Source organism: Rhinolophus sinicus, chromosome 9, assembly GCF_057876585.1.
Source record: "Rhinolophus sinicus isolate RSI-liver-muscle chromosome 9, RSI-T2T, whole genome shotgun sequence".
NCBI lineage: Eukaryota > Metazoa > Chordata > Mammalia > Chiroptera > Rhinolophidae > Rhinolophus > Rhinolophus sinicus.
The window spans coordinates 14,548,948-14,565,750 of record NC_142509.1 but is presented as its reverse complement, the minus strand read 5'-3'; the positions used below and the strand labels follow the sequence as shown (position 1 = coordinate 14,565,750).

Here is a 16,803-nt window from a genome sequence, read left to right as displayed (position 1 = left end):
GGCTCTGTGGGTCACGTGGGGACGGGAGTGGGCTGGGCCGAGTCACGCGGGCTTGCAGGTTGAGTGCGCCTGCGCCGGCCGGTAGCTGCAGCTGGAGCGGCGGCGTTTGGAGCGGACGCGGTGAGTGTTTGGGAAGCCCGGCCGGGGCTGGGAAATGCCTGCACATCGGCGCTTTAAAGTCTTCGCATCCCAGGGTCTGCGTATCGGAGAGCACTGCCCTTGGAGCCGTTTCTCCTTTTAGGAGACGATCCCACCCCAAACCCCGCCCGCCCCCGCGCCCCAGCAGAGCGATGCCCCCAAACGCTCGCCCCAAAACCTCCTCAGGCGCCTGCTTATTCATTTTGGCAGCCACGTCCCGGAGGACGTGTCCTATCTCCTTCATTTCCTTACCGCCCTCCTGCGAAGATGCCCGCGTCTCTGTCACCTCCCGACTCCCATCCTCTTTGTTTAATGTTGTAACCTGTTCTCTCCTGGGGACGATGTGGAGCCCTCGCGTTGTCCGGGGAACCCCGCCCGATTTTCTATCAAGGTAACACTGTGAGTTTTTCCTGTCCTTCATCAAGAATTCATTTCTTGGAGCCTCCTCTCCCCCTGCTCCTTCCGAAGAAAAAGGCTGAGGACGGAGCACGCACTTTCCCCTTTCTGCTTCTTTCATTTTCCCTTCCATAGTTTGCAACTGCCCCAAACCCCTTCTCTCTCTCTTACGAAGTGTAGTATTGGGACTCCCGTGCCCAAACTGCGAGCGACTGCCTCTGATTTCACGAAGGGTGGCTGGGAAAATGGACATTTGGTTAAGAGGGAAATGTTAAAAATACCTTGCGACATACCTGCCATTTGTAAGGATGAAAGCTAATGCCAATTCCTGAAAGGTAAGGGATCCGGACTGACGATAGAGGAAACTGTTTTATGTCTGCTTAGAGTGAACGCTGCCTGAGGATTTAGAGCAGGTAGTGGAATTCGGTTTGTGTCCCACCCTCCAAAAGGGATTGGCAGAAGGGACCCATACTGAGCATGAAATAACAGGAGCTAGCCTATAGCCAACTTTAAGTTGAAAAAGTTTGAAATAGAAGCGATAAGTAGTGAGGAGTCTTTGGAGATTTTTGAGCAGTAGAGAGACTTCTTGAAGGGGGCATTCTAGAAATGAATCTGGCAATTGATTGCAGAACAGATTGAAAAGGACTTCGATAGCAGGGAAATCTGCTAGGATGCTGCTATCTGCACGGTCAGTAATGAGGTTATGCTTCATTCAATGGTCGTTTTTTCCTACACCGTACTGTTCTTTGATTTTGAATTGATTTTGAGTTGTTTAGGTCAAGATGTACCATTGGCAGCTGCTGTTGAACTGTGAGTCCCTTAAGGACTCATTCATTTTTTTTTATCCCTACATCTGGCACAGAGTATACTCACAAATATTCATTAGATGTCTGAAGTGCATCACAGACGTGTGTTAGGTATGTCTGAACATTTTGATTTGTCTTAGTTCTGTCATTTTTTGACCTGAAGAATGGAGGTAGGAGTTACTATTTGTAAAGAGCGGCAGGGAAGGTGTGTGTATGTTTCTGTAATAAGACAGGTGATCGGGATAGAAATGCAAAGAATTCCAAAGGAGACTGGGAAACTACTTCTCTCCCCCCCACCCCAGCAAATTCACAGGTAAGACATAGGTATAGAAAAGTTGAGAAGTTCCACGCTACAAGAATTATTATCTTTTACTGATGCGCTCCACACCCAGTTTCTAATTTCACTAAACATGTTGCTTTCACTGAACAATTTCGCATCGCATGTTACTTCTGTACATGAACCGTTTTTTTCCCAAGGACTGGACATCATAATTCACATCGTTACATTAATCACAAACCTGTTTTGGGTATAGTACTTTTATGGTTTTGTGTAGGAACTGGGAAAACCTGTTTCTACCTTAACCTGTCCTAATGGCATTCTAGAAATGACACCTGTTCTTGAAGAATTGGCCTTCTGTGGCAGGAAACAAAATGAAGAACCAACTCAGATGTCATTGCTAGTGACACAGAGCTTGTGTTCTTGAGTTTCAGGTTAACTCAAGGTATACACTATAGTGCCTAAGAATAAAAACACTGGGCACTTTTTTTCTGGAGAAGGAACTTTTCGGTTTCTCTTGAAACTTCATGAGAGATGTGAAGAATTCAGTTTTTGTTGTTTTGCTTGGTATCACGGTACAGTCTTAGCCAATGTGGGTACAGAAGTTACAACATTCTTAAGGTTTCTCATGTGAGTCTAGGTATTTGGTGATTTAAAGTAGAGTTACTAAGTACACAAGAGTTTATGCAAATATGATGTCTTGGTCTTGTTTTTTAATGCTATATTGCCTCCTTCCCTCTCCTTCCTTCCGCATTCGTTTGGTCCTATCTAAGGCAGTTCATTTTTCCACTTCTGCACCAATCTCACATTGTCTTTTTGGTTGGGGACTCCTCTCATCTGGACTGTTCGCTCAGTACAAGGAAGTAAATTCTGTTTGTGATGTCATTCTTCTAGAGTTCAAACATGGCATATTTACGTAGATTTTCTTAATTCAATTTATTGGGGGTAACATTGGCTAATAACATAAATTTCAGGTGTGTAACTTTTTAAAACGACATCTGTAAACTCTATTGTGTGCTCACCACCCAAAGTCTAGTCTCCTTCTGTCACCATATATTTGCCCTCCCTTTACCCTCTTTGTCCTCTCCTCAACCCCTTCTTCTCTGGCAGCCATCATAGATTTTGATATATCATAATATATCGAGTGCCCTCAAAATAACAAAGGACTTCATAATTCGTTTTTAAGGATATTTCTTGATCTATGCAAAAACAACGCTGCCTTTTTTATAGACTGGCTCATAAAGGAACGTGTGTTTCAATAACACAAATTTTTGTTTAATTAGTGGGATAAGGTTGAATTTTGGCTCTTCAAACAATGATTTCCTAGTTGCAGATTAACCAGCAGTTCATTTTCCCTGAAGAGCAGGAAGTACTTGGACATTGTTTTATGGTTTTAGAGTCAAAGAAACCATCAGCAGGAAGGAGCTCTTTGGAGGCGTCCTGCAAAGTGCAGTGTGAGGAGCCGAGAGTTCTGGGGACTAATCCCAGTTCAGCTGCTTATGAATTTAAGTAATTTGGGCTTCAGTTGTTTTGTCTTTTGAAAGAAGATCCTTACAGCTAGCTCTGAGTTCATATTCTATGAAGATTTTCCACTGACCCTTAAGTATTTCTGTTACCAAGTGGAATTTATTTCAGACTTATCTTGAATACATTTAGCATTGGCACGGAGAACTAGGATTCTGCTCTTGTCCCCAGAATTTAAACATATGCCAGCGAGCTAACGTGTATTTGGAGATTACTTCATTGAGTAGTGTTGGAATATATCTTAAGATTTCCTAAGTGGGGAATAGGAGGAAGTGCAGACAGAAAAAAATACGTATATTAGAAATCAGTAGTATAGACCTATAGCATGGGTGTTGTTTCTTTTTTCCATACCAGCATTTTAAAGAGATTCTATCGTACTAATGCCCCTCATTATACTTCCATTGTAATGATCAAGCTTTTGAGTAATGATCAAGGCAGGTCTAGCTTAAACCAGTGCTTCCAAACTTTTTTCATATTGTGGCACAGGTAGAAATAATTATTATTTCATGAAGGAAAACTGGAGGAAGCCCACAGACAACAAGTGGCCTGGAAGCTGTGGCTGTCCGCAGTCCCCACCTGACAACACCACAGGCTGGGGAGATCCCTGTCCTGTGGCCCCTCTGACCATTAGGGAGATGAGCATTGCACATTCAAGGTCATTGACCCAAACTCTGCCTAGCTCGGGAGGAACTGCATTGTGAGTTATTTTTATTAACTATGTCGCAAATTTGTTTCTCCTTTATGTGCGTTTATGCTCTGGGTTAGTTTGTATTTCAGGTCTTTACAAAGGGTGTTTTTCTAAAAGTGTAAGAAGTAGTTAATTGATCAAGAGCTGGGATATGCTTTTGTCATGATGCTTTGACCTCATTAGGTGTGGGCAGTCTTGCTTGGCCCATTTAGATAAGATAGAGAATTTCTTTAAAAAAGCTTAGTTCATGTTTTCTGTTATAAAACTAATACAGAAAATGTAAAAGATACAAAAAATAGAGTGGGAAGAAATCATCCATAGTTCTGTTTCTCAAATACTGTTATTGTCCTGGTTTTTCTCAGTCTTTTTATCTTGCATGTTTTCTTAATTGTAAATTTCAAACATTTATAGAAGTAGAGAAAAGACGGTAATGAACCCCACGTATCCTTCAGGCAGCTACTATCACCAACCAACACAGCGTCAGTTTTGTTTAACACCCCACCCTTACCTCCCAGATTGGTTTGGAATTGAATCCCAGACAGCATTTTATCTCGAAACACTTTGGTATGTATCTGTAAAAGATAGGACTTGTTTTTAGCATAACCAAAATACCAGTATCACGCCTAAAAAAAATTATTTCTTAACAATCACCAAGCAAGCAGTCAGTGTACAAATTTGCCTGTTGGTCTCATTTTTTTCTTTTAACAGTTAATTTGTTAGAATCAGGATCCAGGAAAGGTCCACAATCACACACACACACACACACACACACACACACACACACACACGCTTTTAATTAGAAGAATAGAACCATATGTGCATTCAGAAGAGATATGTGGACTGTAAACCTTAAGGATATTAGAGTTCACTGGCTAAGAGCTTGCACTTGGGGGTCAGACTGGGGGTCGGATCCCGGCTCTGCCACTTGCTAGCTGGGTAACCTCATGCCAGTTACTTAACCTCCCTCTCCCTTTAGTTTACTTATCCTGTAAAATGTGGATGGCGTCTGCCTTACGACTACTGTGAGGAGTAAGGAGGGTCATACCTGTGAAAACACTTGTATGGAACCGAGCACAGAGTGCTCAGTAAATACTGCTGAGCTACGTCTAGTTCTGCCCCTGCGGTGAGTCACTGCAACGTCTTGGACCTTAAATTTCTCACCCCACAATGGGCGTGGGGCAAACAACTAGATGACTTCAAAAGTCCGGTGCTTGCACGAAACGAGGCAGTTCAGTATTTTAGAAAGACCATGAGCTTTGGAAACAGACCAGGGTTTGTATCGGGCCTTGTCATTTACAAGCATTTACTCTCAGCCTGTTTCTACAGCTGAGCAATGGAATTAGTAATACGGATTGATTGCTGTGAAGAGCCACAAGATGAGTATATGTGATGCCTAACGTGCAGTAAATACTCATTATTAGTAGCATTTCATGGTTATAATTTAAAATAAGATCATTACATTAGAGCATTTTTAAGACTGTAGAGGTATGAATTGTATGACATTTATATAAACGAAGATGGGGAAAGGAATATACACTGGAAGGGTGAATGTGGAGACCGTGTTTCCAGAACATGAACAATGGAAAATTGAGGGATATTCACCATGTGGGTGGATAAAAGCCAGAGGATATCAGGATCCCTAGAGAAATTCAAGACGGCATTTGCAACAGATAGTTGCTAACTAACGTTGACTAAACCTATTCTCTGCATTATTTGAAAATTTATATGTTAAAGATGGATTGTTGTGTGTGTTTTAATTGTTAATGATTGGAACATGCTCTGTTGACTAATGATCTTGTTAGTTTAATGAAAATGACTTTCAGTAGCTGCTGTTAGGAGAGCTGCATTATTGTTAACTGATTTGGAAAACCACGTCTGCACTGGGTTTACTGATCCCCGTCTACTAGTCAGCATTTCCCCAACTGCTTGGTGTTAAGCATCTGAGGTACTTTTAAAGCTACAGATCCGTCCTCTAGGAATGTTCAATCAGTAAATATCGTGTTTCCCCGAAAATAAGACCGGGTGTCATATTAAGTTGTGCTCCAAAAGACTCATTAGGGCTTATGTTCAGGGGATGTCATCCTGAAAAATCATGCTAGCACTTATTTTCTGGTAAAGTCTTATTTTCGGGGAAACACGGTACTGAGTTATGGGCCAGGAATCAATTTTCCTGGCCCCTTCCTGCTCAGCAAGCTCTGTAGGGGCCTGGGCCCAAAAGTTCTTTTGTTTATGACTATACCACACAAATGGTAAGGTTACTTAAAAATGTAGAGAGAAAAATGGCAAATTTTAAATGTTGCTAATTTTTTCCTTTCTGTTTTGTTTTTTTATCAAAGAAATTTATGTATGTAGTTTAAAAAGTCATATTGTACTAAAGAATTTACAATGGGGAAAAAAAACACCATTGCCTCCACTCTCCCCACCTCAGTCGCATGTCTTAGCGAAAACCACTAAATTGTGTTCCTCTTTCCACAGGTATTTTCATACTTCTAAATCATTTGGTATGTTATTATTTCTTGTTGTCTTTCCCCCAGTGTTTGCCCTGCTGATTTCCTGCTGTGATGGATGAGGACTTAGTTCTTCCACCCCATCAGTTCCCTACCTTTCCACACCTTCCACCCCTAGTTATATTGTAATAATTGGTTAAAACAGTCAGCTTTTATGTGTTTATACCTCTGCCAAATGTCATTGACCACTGAGCCACATGACTGTCTCAGCTCTGCTCATCTTATGTTTAGATTGACTTTTGCCTGTTTTTTCACATGCCTACCCTTACTATTTTTCCAAATTCTTCAACCTATATGTCCATTCTTATCAGTCACATTTTCTATGAGCTCACATGTATCACTTCCTTTTTTTTTTCATTAGAGCCCTGCATCCTCTTACTCCTCTCTTTACTCTTTCCTATGAACACCACCCAAATATCACAATTCAGGAACTGCCCTTCACGCTCCTGCTGGGCTGGCACCATGTTGTCTGTCCCATTTCTTGGCATATGTGCGTATTTCCTGGGAAGTATTTGAATGATTTTATTCTGCCCACAAACCTGCTTAGTAGTTTGGAAATGTTACAGAACTCTGGGTTGGAAATGATTTTCCCTCAGGATTTTGAAGGCAATGTTGTCCTCTCTGGTATCAGTGGAGGCACAGGGATTCAAAGCCTCTTTATGTGGCCTTGTTTTGTTGGTTTGTTGGTTTTCTTTTTCCTCTCCCTGGAAGCTTTGAGGATATTCTGTCCTTGGTGTTGTGGAATTTCATGATGATGTACCATAGTGTGGGTCTTTCTCCGCATTTATCTCTCTGGGTGCACAGTGGGCTCGGTCATTACAACTCCGTGTACTTCAGGTCTGGGACATTTTCTTCTAGTATTTCTCTGGGGGTTTTTTCTCCTCATATTTTCTTTTTATTTGATCCTTTTTCATAATATCCATTCTTAATACAGATATGATGACTTCAGAGAGAGCCCGTTACAGTTTTTTAGTTTTCTGCTCTACATTGGAGCGGGTTTGAGTGTCTGTTCTAGAATGGCAAGGCCCTGCCTGTAGTGAGAACTGCGTGCTTCATCACAGTGTTATAGACCCCAGTAAGGCACGTCCACAGGGACTGGGGAGGGTCTAGCCTTCTGCTCACTCACCCCACTTTCCCATTGCCCTCAGTCACTAGAAATGTACTGCTGCTATCTTTATTCTATAGAAACATGTGCTACTGGTCTTCTGGTGCATCCACAAGCGATATATTTTAAAAAGTTAATACTACTGAGGCACTAAGGTAAATAAGGGAAGAAACGTTTTTTAAAAACTGAAAATTTATGATGTAAAAGCGGGGGTACCCTCTTAAGAATGTAGTTTTTTTAATTGGTAGGGACATAAAACCAGGATGCTTGCTTGCCCTTCTTCCAAACTGCTTTTCTCCACATAACCTGAAACATCACGGTAGTCCTCTCCGGTTGGGGTTACAGCGTGGTCATCTGGGGCTCTTTCTCCGTCCCTGTCCCTTAGGTATTTCCTGCGCTGCCCCCTCTGGACCTGTTCCCTGGGCCCCGGCTGCCCAGCCCCTGTTGCTGCTCCTGTGATTTCACCTTGGTCTTGCCCGACCTCCTTCATTCTTTCCGAAAGTATGTTATTAGGTCTCCCTCACCGTTTTTTCTCTCACCTATTTTTTTGCATTAATTATTCTCACTGGCCACTTTTTAAGACTGATGCTCCCTGCTCAGCAAAGCAATGCTTTTAAAAGTGGTTTCTTCTAAGTTAGCCTCATCTTGTCTTTCTAGTTGTTCTGGCATCTGTGGCAGAGAATACCTTCGTATTTTTTTTGAGCTTTCGGATTCTCATTTCAGGTCTAAACAATGCTTTCATCTCTCAGTTCACTCACAGATCAAAGAGAATATTTTTCAGTTAAATTTTGTTAGGGAAAAATATCCTGAGAATATCAAGCTAGTTTAAGGTTTCAGGATTAACCACTTTCCTGAATTCCCTTTGGCCTGTCATTCTCTTGTTCTTTAAGGGATTATTGGAATTGATCCAAGGACTGTGCTTACAAGTACATTCCCCAAGTATATGACAGTTCTTTCAAAATCAGTAAATACTAGTTTCGGTGCTTGAAAGATAAATTCTCTCACCCAGAGATTATTTCTGCCCTTCAAAAACCTACAACCTATGATAAGGAACTGGTTGTTGAGCTGTTTTTCTGACCTTTAAGTTTGAAGTACCATCTTAAATAAGTACCTTTGCGTGTGAGCGGCTGTGTAACTGAAACTTTTGAGTGTTATCTCATGGATCTGAAACACAGGAGAGATCTGAGCTGAAGATACAGATTTGGGAGTCATTGGCATTTAGTTGGTATTTTAAACCGTTGGAGGAGATGGGGTGGGGCGGGGAAGAAATATGTAAAGTGACTAGGCTAGAGAGCCCGACATAGACTGTGGACCCCCAGCATTTAGTTAATGGGCAGAGAAAAAAGAGCTGCCACTCGAGGGATGGGAGGAAAACCAGGAAAACACAGTATCCAGAGGAGGGTAGAATTGTGTCAGGTGCTTCCAACAGGTGAAGGAAGATAAGCACTAACAATTTCATTGAATTTTGCCTTAAAGGGATCTATCGCCCGTAAAAACGGTCCTTCGTCTTCCTCAAGCACAATTGTTAATCTTTGTACCTTATACATGCACATTAAACTTAACAGAAATAATAAACATTTGTTTACAATTCTATTTCCCCTAAAAGGTAGAGATTTTTTTTAAAGGTGTGGCCCTTAAGGGTATGGCCTATGGTCTGAGTCATCTTTGGTGAGACAGTATTGCATTGTATGTGTACAATACGGACTTGAGCCAGTGTCCTATGTCTAATGTGTAATAGCCATGTGACCTTTAGCAGGTACTTAATGCCTCTGTCCTTCGATTCCATTACCTATGGTATCTGTGATACGTGGTGTTAGTAATGTGTACTTCAGAGAAGAGTGAATGTTTGTAAAGTGTAGAAAACAGTGCCTGGCTCATTGTAAATGATAAATGGTGTTTGCCGGACATGGTAATAGTAATATTCTTGACTCAGTGTCTGGCATTTAACAGATATTTGAACATGAATACTCAACAACTTGTGACTAATGTAATTCCTATCATTTCACTCTAAAAGCATATGTGGAATATAGTCATGGCCAGGCCTTTGGAAAACTACAGAATAGAAGTGGAGTGAGTTAAGTGCATGTAATTCTCTTTTATAAAACAAATCTATGGACTTTTTGCAAAGTACTTTGTGATCTTAGTTTCTTTTGGGAAGGAGAAAACCGAAAGATAAAGAAGGCTGCTCCAGAGCAGGTGAGAACTTTTATGTGTAGGAATAAACATTAGCCTTAAGCAGGTGAGTCGTGCCTATCAGTCACAGTATTTGTTTGGCTTAAAAGAAACAATACTACAACTTTACCCATTCATCCTGGTTGTTTTTCCTTCTCTTTTAAGAAAAAAATTTTAATTACAGTTGACTTAAATATTATATTAGTTTCAGGTGTATGACATAGTGATTAGATATAAGTGATTGCCCCAAAAAGTCTACTACGCATTGGACACCATACATAATTACTACAGCAGTATCAACTATGTTCCCTATGCTGTACTTTACATCCTGTGACTGTTTTTATAACTGGCAGTTTGTACTTCTTAATCCGTTCACCTTTTTCACCCATCCCGCCAGCACCCTTCCCATCTGGCACCCACCATTTTGTTCTCTGCATCTAAAAGTTTATTTCTGTTTTGTTTGTTCATTTATCCTGTTCTCTAGATTCCACATGTAAATGAAATCATACAGTATTTGTTTTTCTCTGTCTGACATATTTCACTTAGTAAATACTGTCTGGGTCTACCCATGTCGCAAATGGCAAGATTTCATTCTTTTTATGGCTGAGTAATAGTCCATTGTGTATATGCACCACATTTTCTATCCATTCATTTATCAGTGGGCACTTGGGTTGCTTCCATATCCTGGTTATTGTTAATAATGCTGCAGGAAACATAGTGTTTTTGAACTAGTGTTTTGAATTTCTTCAGATAAATACCCAGAAGTAGAATTTCTGGGTCATGTGGTAGTTCTATTTTTAATTTTTTGAGGAACCTGTTTACTGTTTTCCATAGTGGCTACACCCATTTGCAATCCCACCAATAGTGTGCAAGGATTCCCTTTTCTCCACATCCTCCCCAGCCCGTGTTGTTTGCTGATTTATTGATGAGGACCATTCTGACAGGTGTGAGGTGATATCTCATTGTGGTTTTGATTTGCGTTTCCCTGAGGTTTAGTGATGTTAAGCATCTGTTCATATGTCTGCTGGCCATCTGTGCGTCCTCTTCGGAGAAATGTCTATTCAGGTCCTCTGCCCATTTTTAAATCAGATTGGGTTGTGTTTTTTTTTTTGGTGATTAATTATGAGTTCCCTGTATATTTGGGGTATTAACTCCTTATTGGATATGTCATTGGATATGGTAAATATCTTCTTCGTTCAGTAGGTTGTCTTTTCGTTTTGTTGGTTCCCTTTGCTGTGCAAAAGCTTTTTAGTTTGATATAGTCCCATGTGGTTATTTTTTTGTTTGTTTCCCTTGCCCCAGGAGGTACGTCCAAAAAAATATTACTAAGAGCGAAGTCAAAGAGTTTACTGCCTCTGTTTTTTTCTATGAGTTTTATGGTTTCAGGTCTTATATTTTATGTTTTTGGGTCTTATATTTAAGTCTTTAATCTATTTTGAGTTTACTCTTGTATGTGGCTTAAGAAATTGGTCCAGTTTTATTTTTTCCATGTATCTGTCCAGTTTTTCCAACACCATTTATTAAAGAGACTGTCTTTATTGCATATTCTTGCCTCCTTTGTTACAGATTAATTGACCATATAGAGGCATGGGTTTATTTCTGGGCTCTGTTCTGTGTGCCAGTACCATGATGTTTTGATTACTATAGCCTTGTAGTATAATTTGATATCAGGTAGCATGATACCTCCAGCTTTGTTGTTCTTACTCAAGAGTATTTTGGCTATTCGGGGTCTTTTGTGGTTCCATATAAATTTTAGGATTATTTGATCTAGTTATGTGAAAAAGGCCATTGGTATTTTGATAGGGATTGCACTGAATCTATAGATTGTTTTGGGTAGTGTGGACATTTCTAACGATGTTAGTTTTTCCTAGCCACAAAATTTCATTTATTTGAGTCTTTGTAATTTTCTTTCTTCAGTGTCGTATAGTTTTCCATATACAGGTCTTTTACCTCCTGGTTAAATTTATTCCTAGGTATTTTTATTATTTTTGATGCAATTGTAAATGGGATTGTTTTCTTAATTTCCCTTTCTGATATTTTGTTACTGGTATGTAAAAATGCACCCAACTTCTGGATATTAATTTTGTATCCTGCTACTTTACTGAATTCATTTATTAGTTCTAATAGCCGTTTTGTGGCATCTTTAGCGTTCTCTCTATATATCATCAAGTCATCTGCAAATAATGGCAGTTTTACTTCTTCCTTTCCAATTTGGATGTCTTATTTCTTTTTCTTGTGTATTGCTGTGACGAGGACTTCCAGTACTAGGTTGAATATAAGTGGTGAAAGTGGACATCCTTGTCATATTTCTGATATTAAAGGAAAACCTTTCACCTTAACACTGTTGAGTATGATGTTAGCTGTGGGTTTGTTATATATGGCCTTTATTACATTAAAGTATATTCCCTCTGTCCCACTTGCTGAGAGTTTTTTTTTTTAATCATAAATGGATGTTGGATTTTGCCAAAAGCTCTTTCTGCGTCTATTGATACGATCATATGATTTTTATCCTTCATTTTGTTTATGTGGTGTGTCATATTAATTGATTTGCAACTAGTGAACCGACCTTGCATCCCAGAAATAAATCCCACTTAATTGTGATGTATGATCTCTTTAATGTATTTGCTGGATTTGGTTTTCTAATATTTTGCTGAGGATTTTTGCATCTTATGTTCATCGGGGATATTGGCCTATAATTTTCCTTTTTTGTAGTGTATTTGTCTGATTTGGGCATTGGGGTAATACTAGCCTTGTAAAATGAGTTTGGGAGCCTTCCCTCCTCTTCAATGTTTTGGAATAGTTTGAGAAGGATAAGTATTAATTCTTGTCTGAATGTTTAGTAAAATTCAACCTGTGAAGCCATTTGGTCCAGGATTTTGTTTGTTGGGAGTTTTTTGATTACTGATTTAATTTTGTTAGTAGTTGTCAGTCTGTTCAGATTTTCTTTTTCTTCCTAATTCAGTCTTGAAAGCTTGTATGTTTCTAGTAATTTATCCATTTCTTCCAAGTTGTCTGATTTATTGGTATATAATTGTTCATAGTATTTTCTTACAATCCGTTGTATTTCCGTAGTGTCAGTTGTCACTTTTCCTCTTTCATTTCTGATTTTATATATTTGAGTCCTCTCTCTCTTTTTCTTCATGAGTCTGGCCAAAGGTTTATCAATGTTGTTTATCTTTTCATAGAATCAGATTTTGCTTTCATTAATCTTTTCTACTTTTTAAAGACTATTTCATTGATTTTTCACTCTGATCTTTATTATTTCCTTCCTTCGCACTTTGGGCTTTGTTCTTCTTTTTCTAGTTCCTTTAGATGTAAGTTTAGATTGTTTATGTGAAATTTTTCTTGTTTCTTGAGGTAGGCCGGTGTTGCTATGAATTTCCCTTCTAGAACTGCTTTGGCTGTGTGCCATAGATTTTTTTTTTTTTGGGGGGGGTCATTGTGTTTTAATTTTCAGTTGTCTCAAGGTATCTTTTGATTTCATCCTTGATCTCATTGTTAATCCATTCATTGTGTAGTAGCTAGCATGTTATTTATCCTCCATGTGTTTTTCAGTTTTATTCTTGTAATTGATTTCTATTTTTATACCATTGTGATCAGAGAAGATGCTTGGTATGATTTCAGTCTTCTTAAGTTTACTAAGTTTTGTTTTGTGGTCTAACATGTGGTCTGTCCTGGAAAATGTTCCATGTGCACTTGAAAAGAATGTATATTATGCTGCTTTGGGGATAAAGTCTTTAAAAATAGCAATTAAATCCATCTGATCTAATGTGTCATGTAACGCTACTGTTTCCTTGTTTATTTTCTGTCTGGATGATCTATCCATTGATGTCAATGGGGTGTTCAAGTCCCCTACTATTACTGTGTGACTGTTGATCTCTTCCTTTATGTCCATCGACATTTCTTTTATTTATTTATTTAATAGGATTATTATTTTTTAAATTTTATTAGTTTCAGGTGCACAAGACAAAGCAAAACTTAGACGTTTATCATTTATATCCCTCACACTGTGTGAACCTCCCTCCCCCTATCCACTATCCCTCTGACCTCGCACAGAGCCAATACATTTGCACTGTCTCTATTCCTAATGCTGTACTCTGCTTCCTGTAACAATATATATACAAATATATAAACATACATACATATATATATACTAATATAAAATTATAGTTGTCATTCAGTATTTCTTTTTATATTTAGGTGCTCCTGTGTTGGGTGCATAGATGTTTACAAGAGTTGTATCCTCTCGTTGGATTGATCCCTTTATCATTACGAAATGACCCTCTTTGTCTCCTGTTACAGCCTTTATTTTAAAATCTGTTTTGTTTGATATGAGTATTACTACCCTAGCTTTTATTTTTCGTTTGTTTCCATTTGCATGAAATATCTTTTTCCATGCCACAGACACTTTCAGTCTGTGTGTGTCTTTTCAATCTGAAGTGGGTCTCTTATAGGCAGCACATGTATGGATCTTTTTTGTTTGTTTGTTTTTTAAACTGTTCAGCCACCATATATCTTTTGCTTCGAGCATTTAGTCCATTTACATTAAAAATAACAGGTAGGTATGCAGTTATTGCCATTTTGTTATTTGTACTTTTGATACATACATATTTTTCATTCTTCTTAAAGAAGTCCTTTTAATATTTCTTATTATACCTGGTGGTAATGAACTCCTTTAGCTTTTTCTTGTCTGGGAAGCTCTTTATCTCTCCTTTGATTCTAAATAATGGCCTTGCTGCATAGAGTAATCTTGGTTGTAGGTCTTTTCTTTTCATCACTTTCAGTATTTCATGCCAGCCCCTTCTGGCCAGCAAAGTTTTTGTTGAGAAATCAGCTGACAGTCTTATGGGAGCTCCTTTGTACTTAAATTGTTTTTTGTTTTGTTTTTTCTTTTCTTGCTGCTTTTAAGATTCTCTTTTTGTCTTTAACATTTGGTATTGTAATTATGATATGTCTTGGTGTGGGCCTTTTTGGTTTCATCTTGTTTTGGGACTTGCTTTGTTTCCTGGACTTGTATTTGTATTTCTTTCACCAGGTTAGGGAAGTTTGCTGTCAGTATTTGTTCAAATAGGTTCTCAATCCCTTGCTTTCTCTCTTCTCCTTCTGGTACCCTTATGATGTGAATGTTGTTACGCTTGATGTTGTCCCAGAGGTTCCTTAAACTATCCTCATTTTTAGGGGGCTTGCCCGGTGGCTCAGGTGGTTGGAGCGCCCTGCTCCTAATGCCCAAGTCGCTGGTTGGATTCCCACATTGGTCGGTGAGCTATGCCCCCTACAGCTAAGATTGTGAACAACGGCTGTCCCTGGAGCTGGGCTGCCGTGAGCAGCCGGAGGTTGGTATGAGCTGCCATGTGCTGCCAGAAGCGGCTGGTGACCAGTGTGAGTGGCCAGCAGCCACCGTGAGTGGCTGTGGGCTGCTGTGGGCTACCATGTGCTGCCGTGAGCGGCCCGCAGCCAGCGTGAGTGCCCAGCAGCCAGCGTGAGCTGCTGTAAGCAGCCAACCGACTGGGCCCACCGGCGATTGACTATCTCAGGTGATTGACTGTCTCAGCCAGGGGGATCGTAAGGCTCATAACACCAGCATGGGCCAGGGAGCTGTGTCCTACACAACTAGACTGAACCGGAGTGAGGAGGGAGATGGAAGAAGGGTTGGGGGGACAAAAAACTCATTTTTAAAATTATTTTTTCTCTTTGCTGTTCTGATGGGGTCTTTTTCTCTACCTGGTCTTCCAGGTTGCTGATTCGATCCTCTGCTTCATCCAATCTGCTGTTGATTCCCTTTTATGTATTTTTCATTTCAGTTATTGTATTTTTTTTTTTCTAACTTATTCTTTTTTATGTTTTTAAACTTAAAAATGTTTTCTGCTTGTGGAAGTTCTCACTGAGTTAATCTGTGCTTCTCAGTTCATTGAGCATCATTATAACCAGTGTTTTGAACTCCGTGTTTGGTGGTCGATTGCTTGTCTCTATTTCAGTTAGGTTTTTTTCTAGCGTTTTGTCCTGTTCTCTCATTTGGGATATGTCTCTTTGTCTCCTCACTTTGTCTGACTTCCTCTGATTCTTTCTGTGTGTTCGGTAGATCTCCTGTGTCTCCCAATCTTGCAGAGTGGCCCTTATTAGTAGCTGTAGTAGCTGTTCTGTGGGGCCCAGTGGCACAGTCTCCCTGTTCAACTGGCTGGGTGCTCCAGGGGTGTCCCTTGTGTGAGTTGTGTGTGCCCTCCTGTTGTAGTTGAGCCTTGATTACTGTTGTCACTTCATTTGGTGGGGTTGACTCTTAAGCTGACTCATTGTGAGGGCTGGCTATGACTACAGTGGATGAACTGTTGTGTGGGGCTGACCCCAAAAAGCAGGAATCACTCTAATGGGATTCTGGTGCCAGCCAAGTCTGCTGCCCTTCAGGTTTGTCATTTATGGAGGTGGTTGAGTGGTGCTCTGGTGTGGTCTGAAGTTGGCCACCAGGTGTGTTGGGTCTGGGGTTTTGGGAGGACCTCTGGTGAAGGCCAAGGTCAGCTGCCACTTGTGCCTGGGTTTGGGCTGCCTGGTGAGAGGTACAAAGTGATCTGCAGTTGGTTGCCACTTGTTCCGGACTTGGAGGCACTGGAGAGAGGCTATGCTGCGAATTGAGGCCAGGCTTGGAACCCTTTGGTGGGTACCAGGATGTGAGATGGGGTCAGCGCCTTTGTGCCAGGTTTGTGGCCGCCTAGTTGAAGCTATGTTCCAGGCGAAGACTGGTGGCTGCTTATGGCAGCCGTGGGGCCACATGATGGGAGTCAAATACAAGTTGAGACTAGTTGCCACTTGTGCCGGGCTTGGGGCTACTTAGCAAGAGATACAGGGCATGCCGAGGTCACGTGCTGCTTGTTTGGGTGTTGTGAACCTTTGAGAGATTTTAGGAAGGTCCTCAGCATGAGCCAATGCAGGCCCCTTGTGTGGAAAAGCCACTGGAGGAGGTTGGGGGTAGTGTGCGAGTTGAGTGTGGCAGGTTTTCAGGAACTCTCAAGGGCGGATCAATTGGTGTTATCCAGGTTAATGGAGAGCACAGGTTTGGGACCTGCCAGCTGGTGGGAGGAGCACGCAACAAAGGAACAGTGGCACCTGCCAGCACTTCTGTCTCCAGAGAGAGCTGCCTTGACCCCTACTCCTCCAGCCCTCGCCCTGAAGCTAGTCAACTCAGTTCCTCCTCATATGTC

General features: G+C 40.6%; 1 protein-coding gene across 9 annotated transcripts in view; it reads left to right on the top strand.

Moving 5' to 3' along the window:
- The first annotated feature begins 1 nt into the window (after position 1).
- The window catches only part of SIRAL1 (SIR2 antiphage like 1), a 47,721-nt gene continuing 30,919 nt past the window's right edge, over positions 2–16,803 (top strand). For 3 of the 9 annotated variants that reach the window (XM_074321286.2, XM_074321284.2, XM_019710430.3), the window contains exon 1: positions 2–120. The gene's annotated coding sequence lies outside the window, so the exon portion shown is untranslated. The remainder of the gene's footprint in view (positions 121–16,803) is intronic. The other 6 variants (XM_019710429.3, XM_019710431.3, XM_088800848.1 and 3 more) reach the window with 5 other exon arrangements.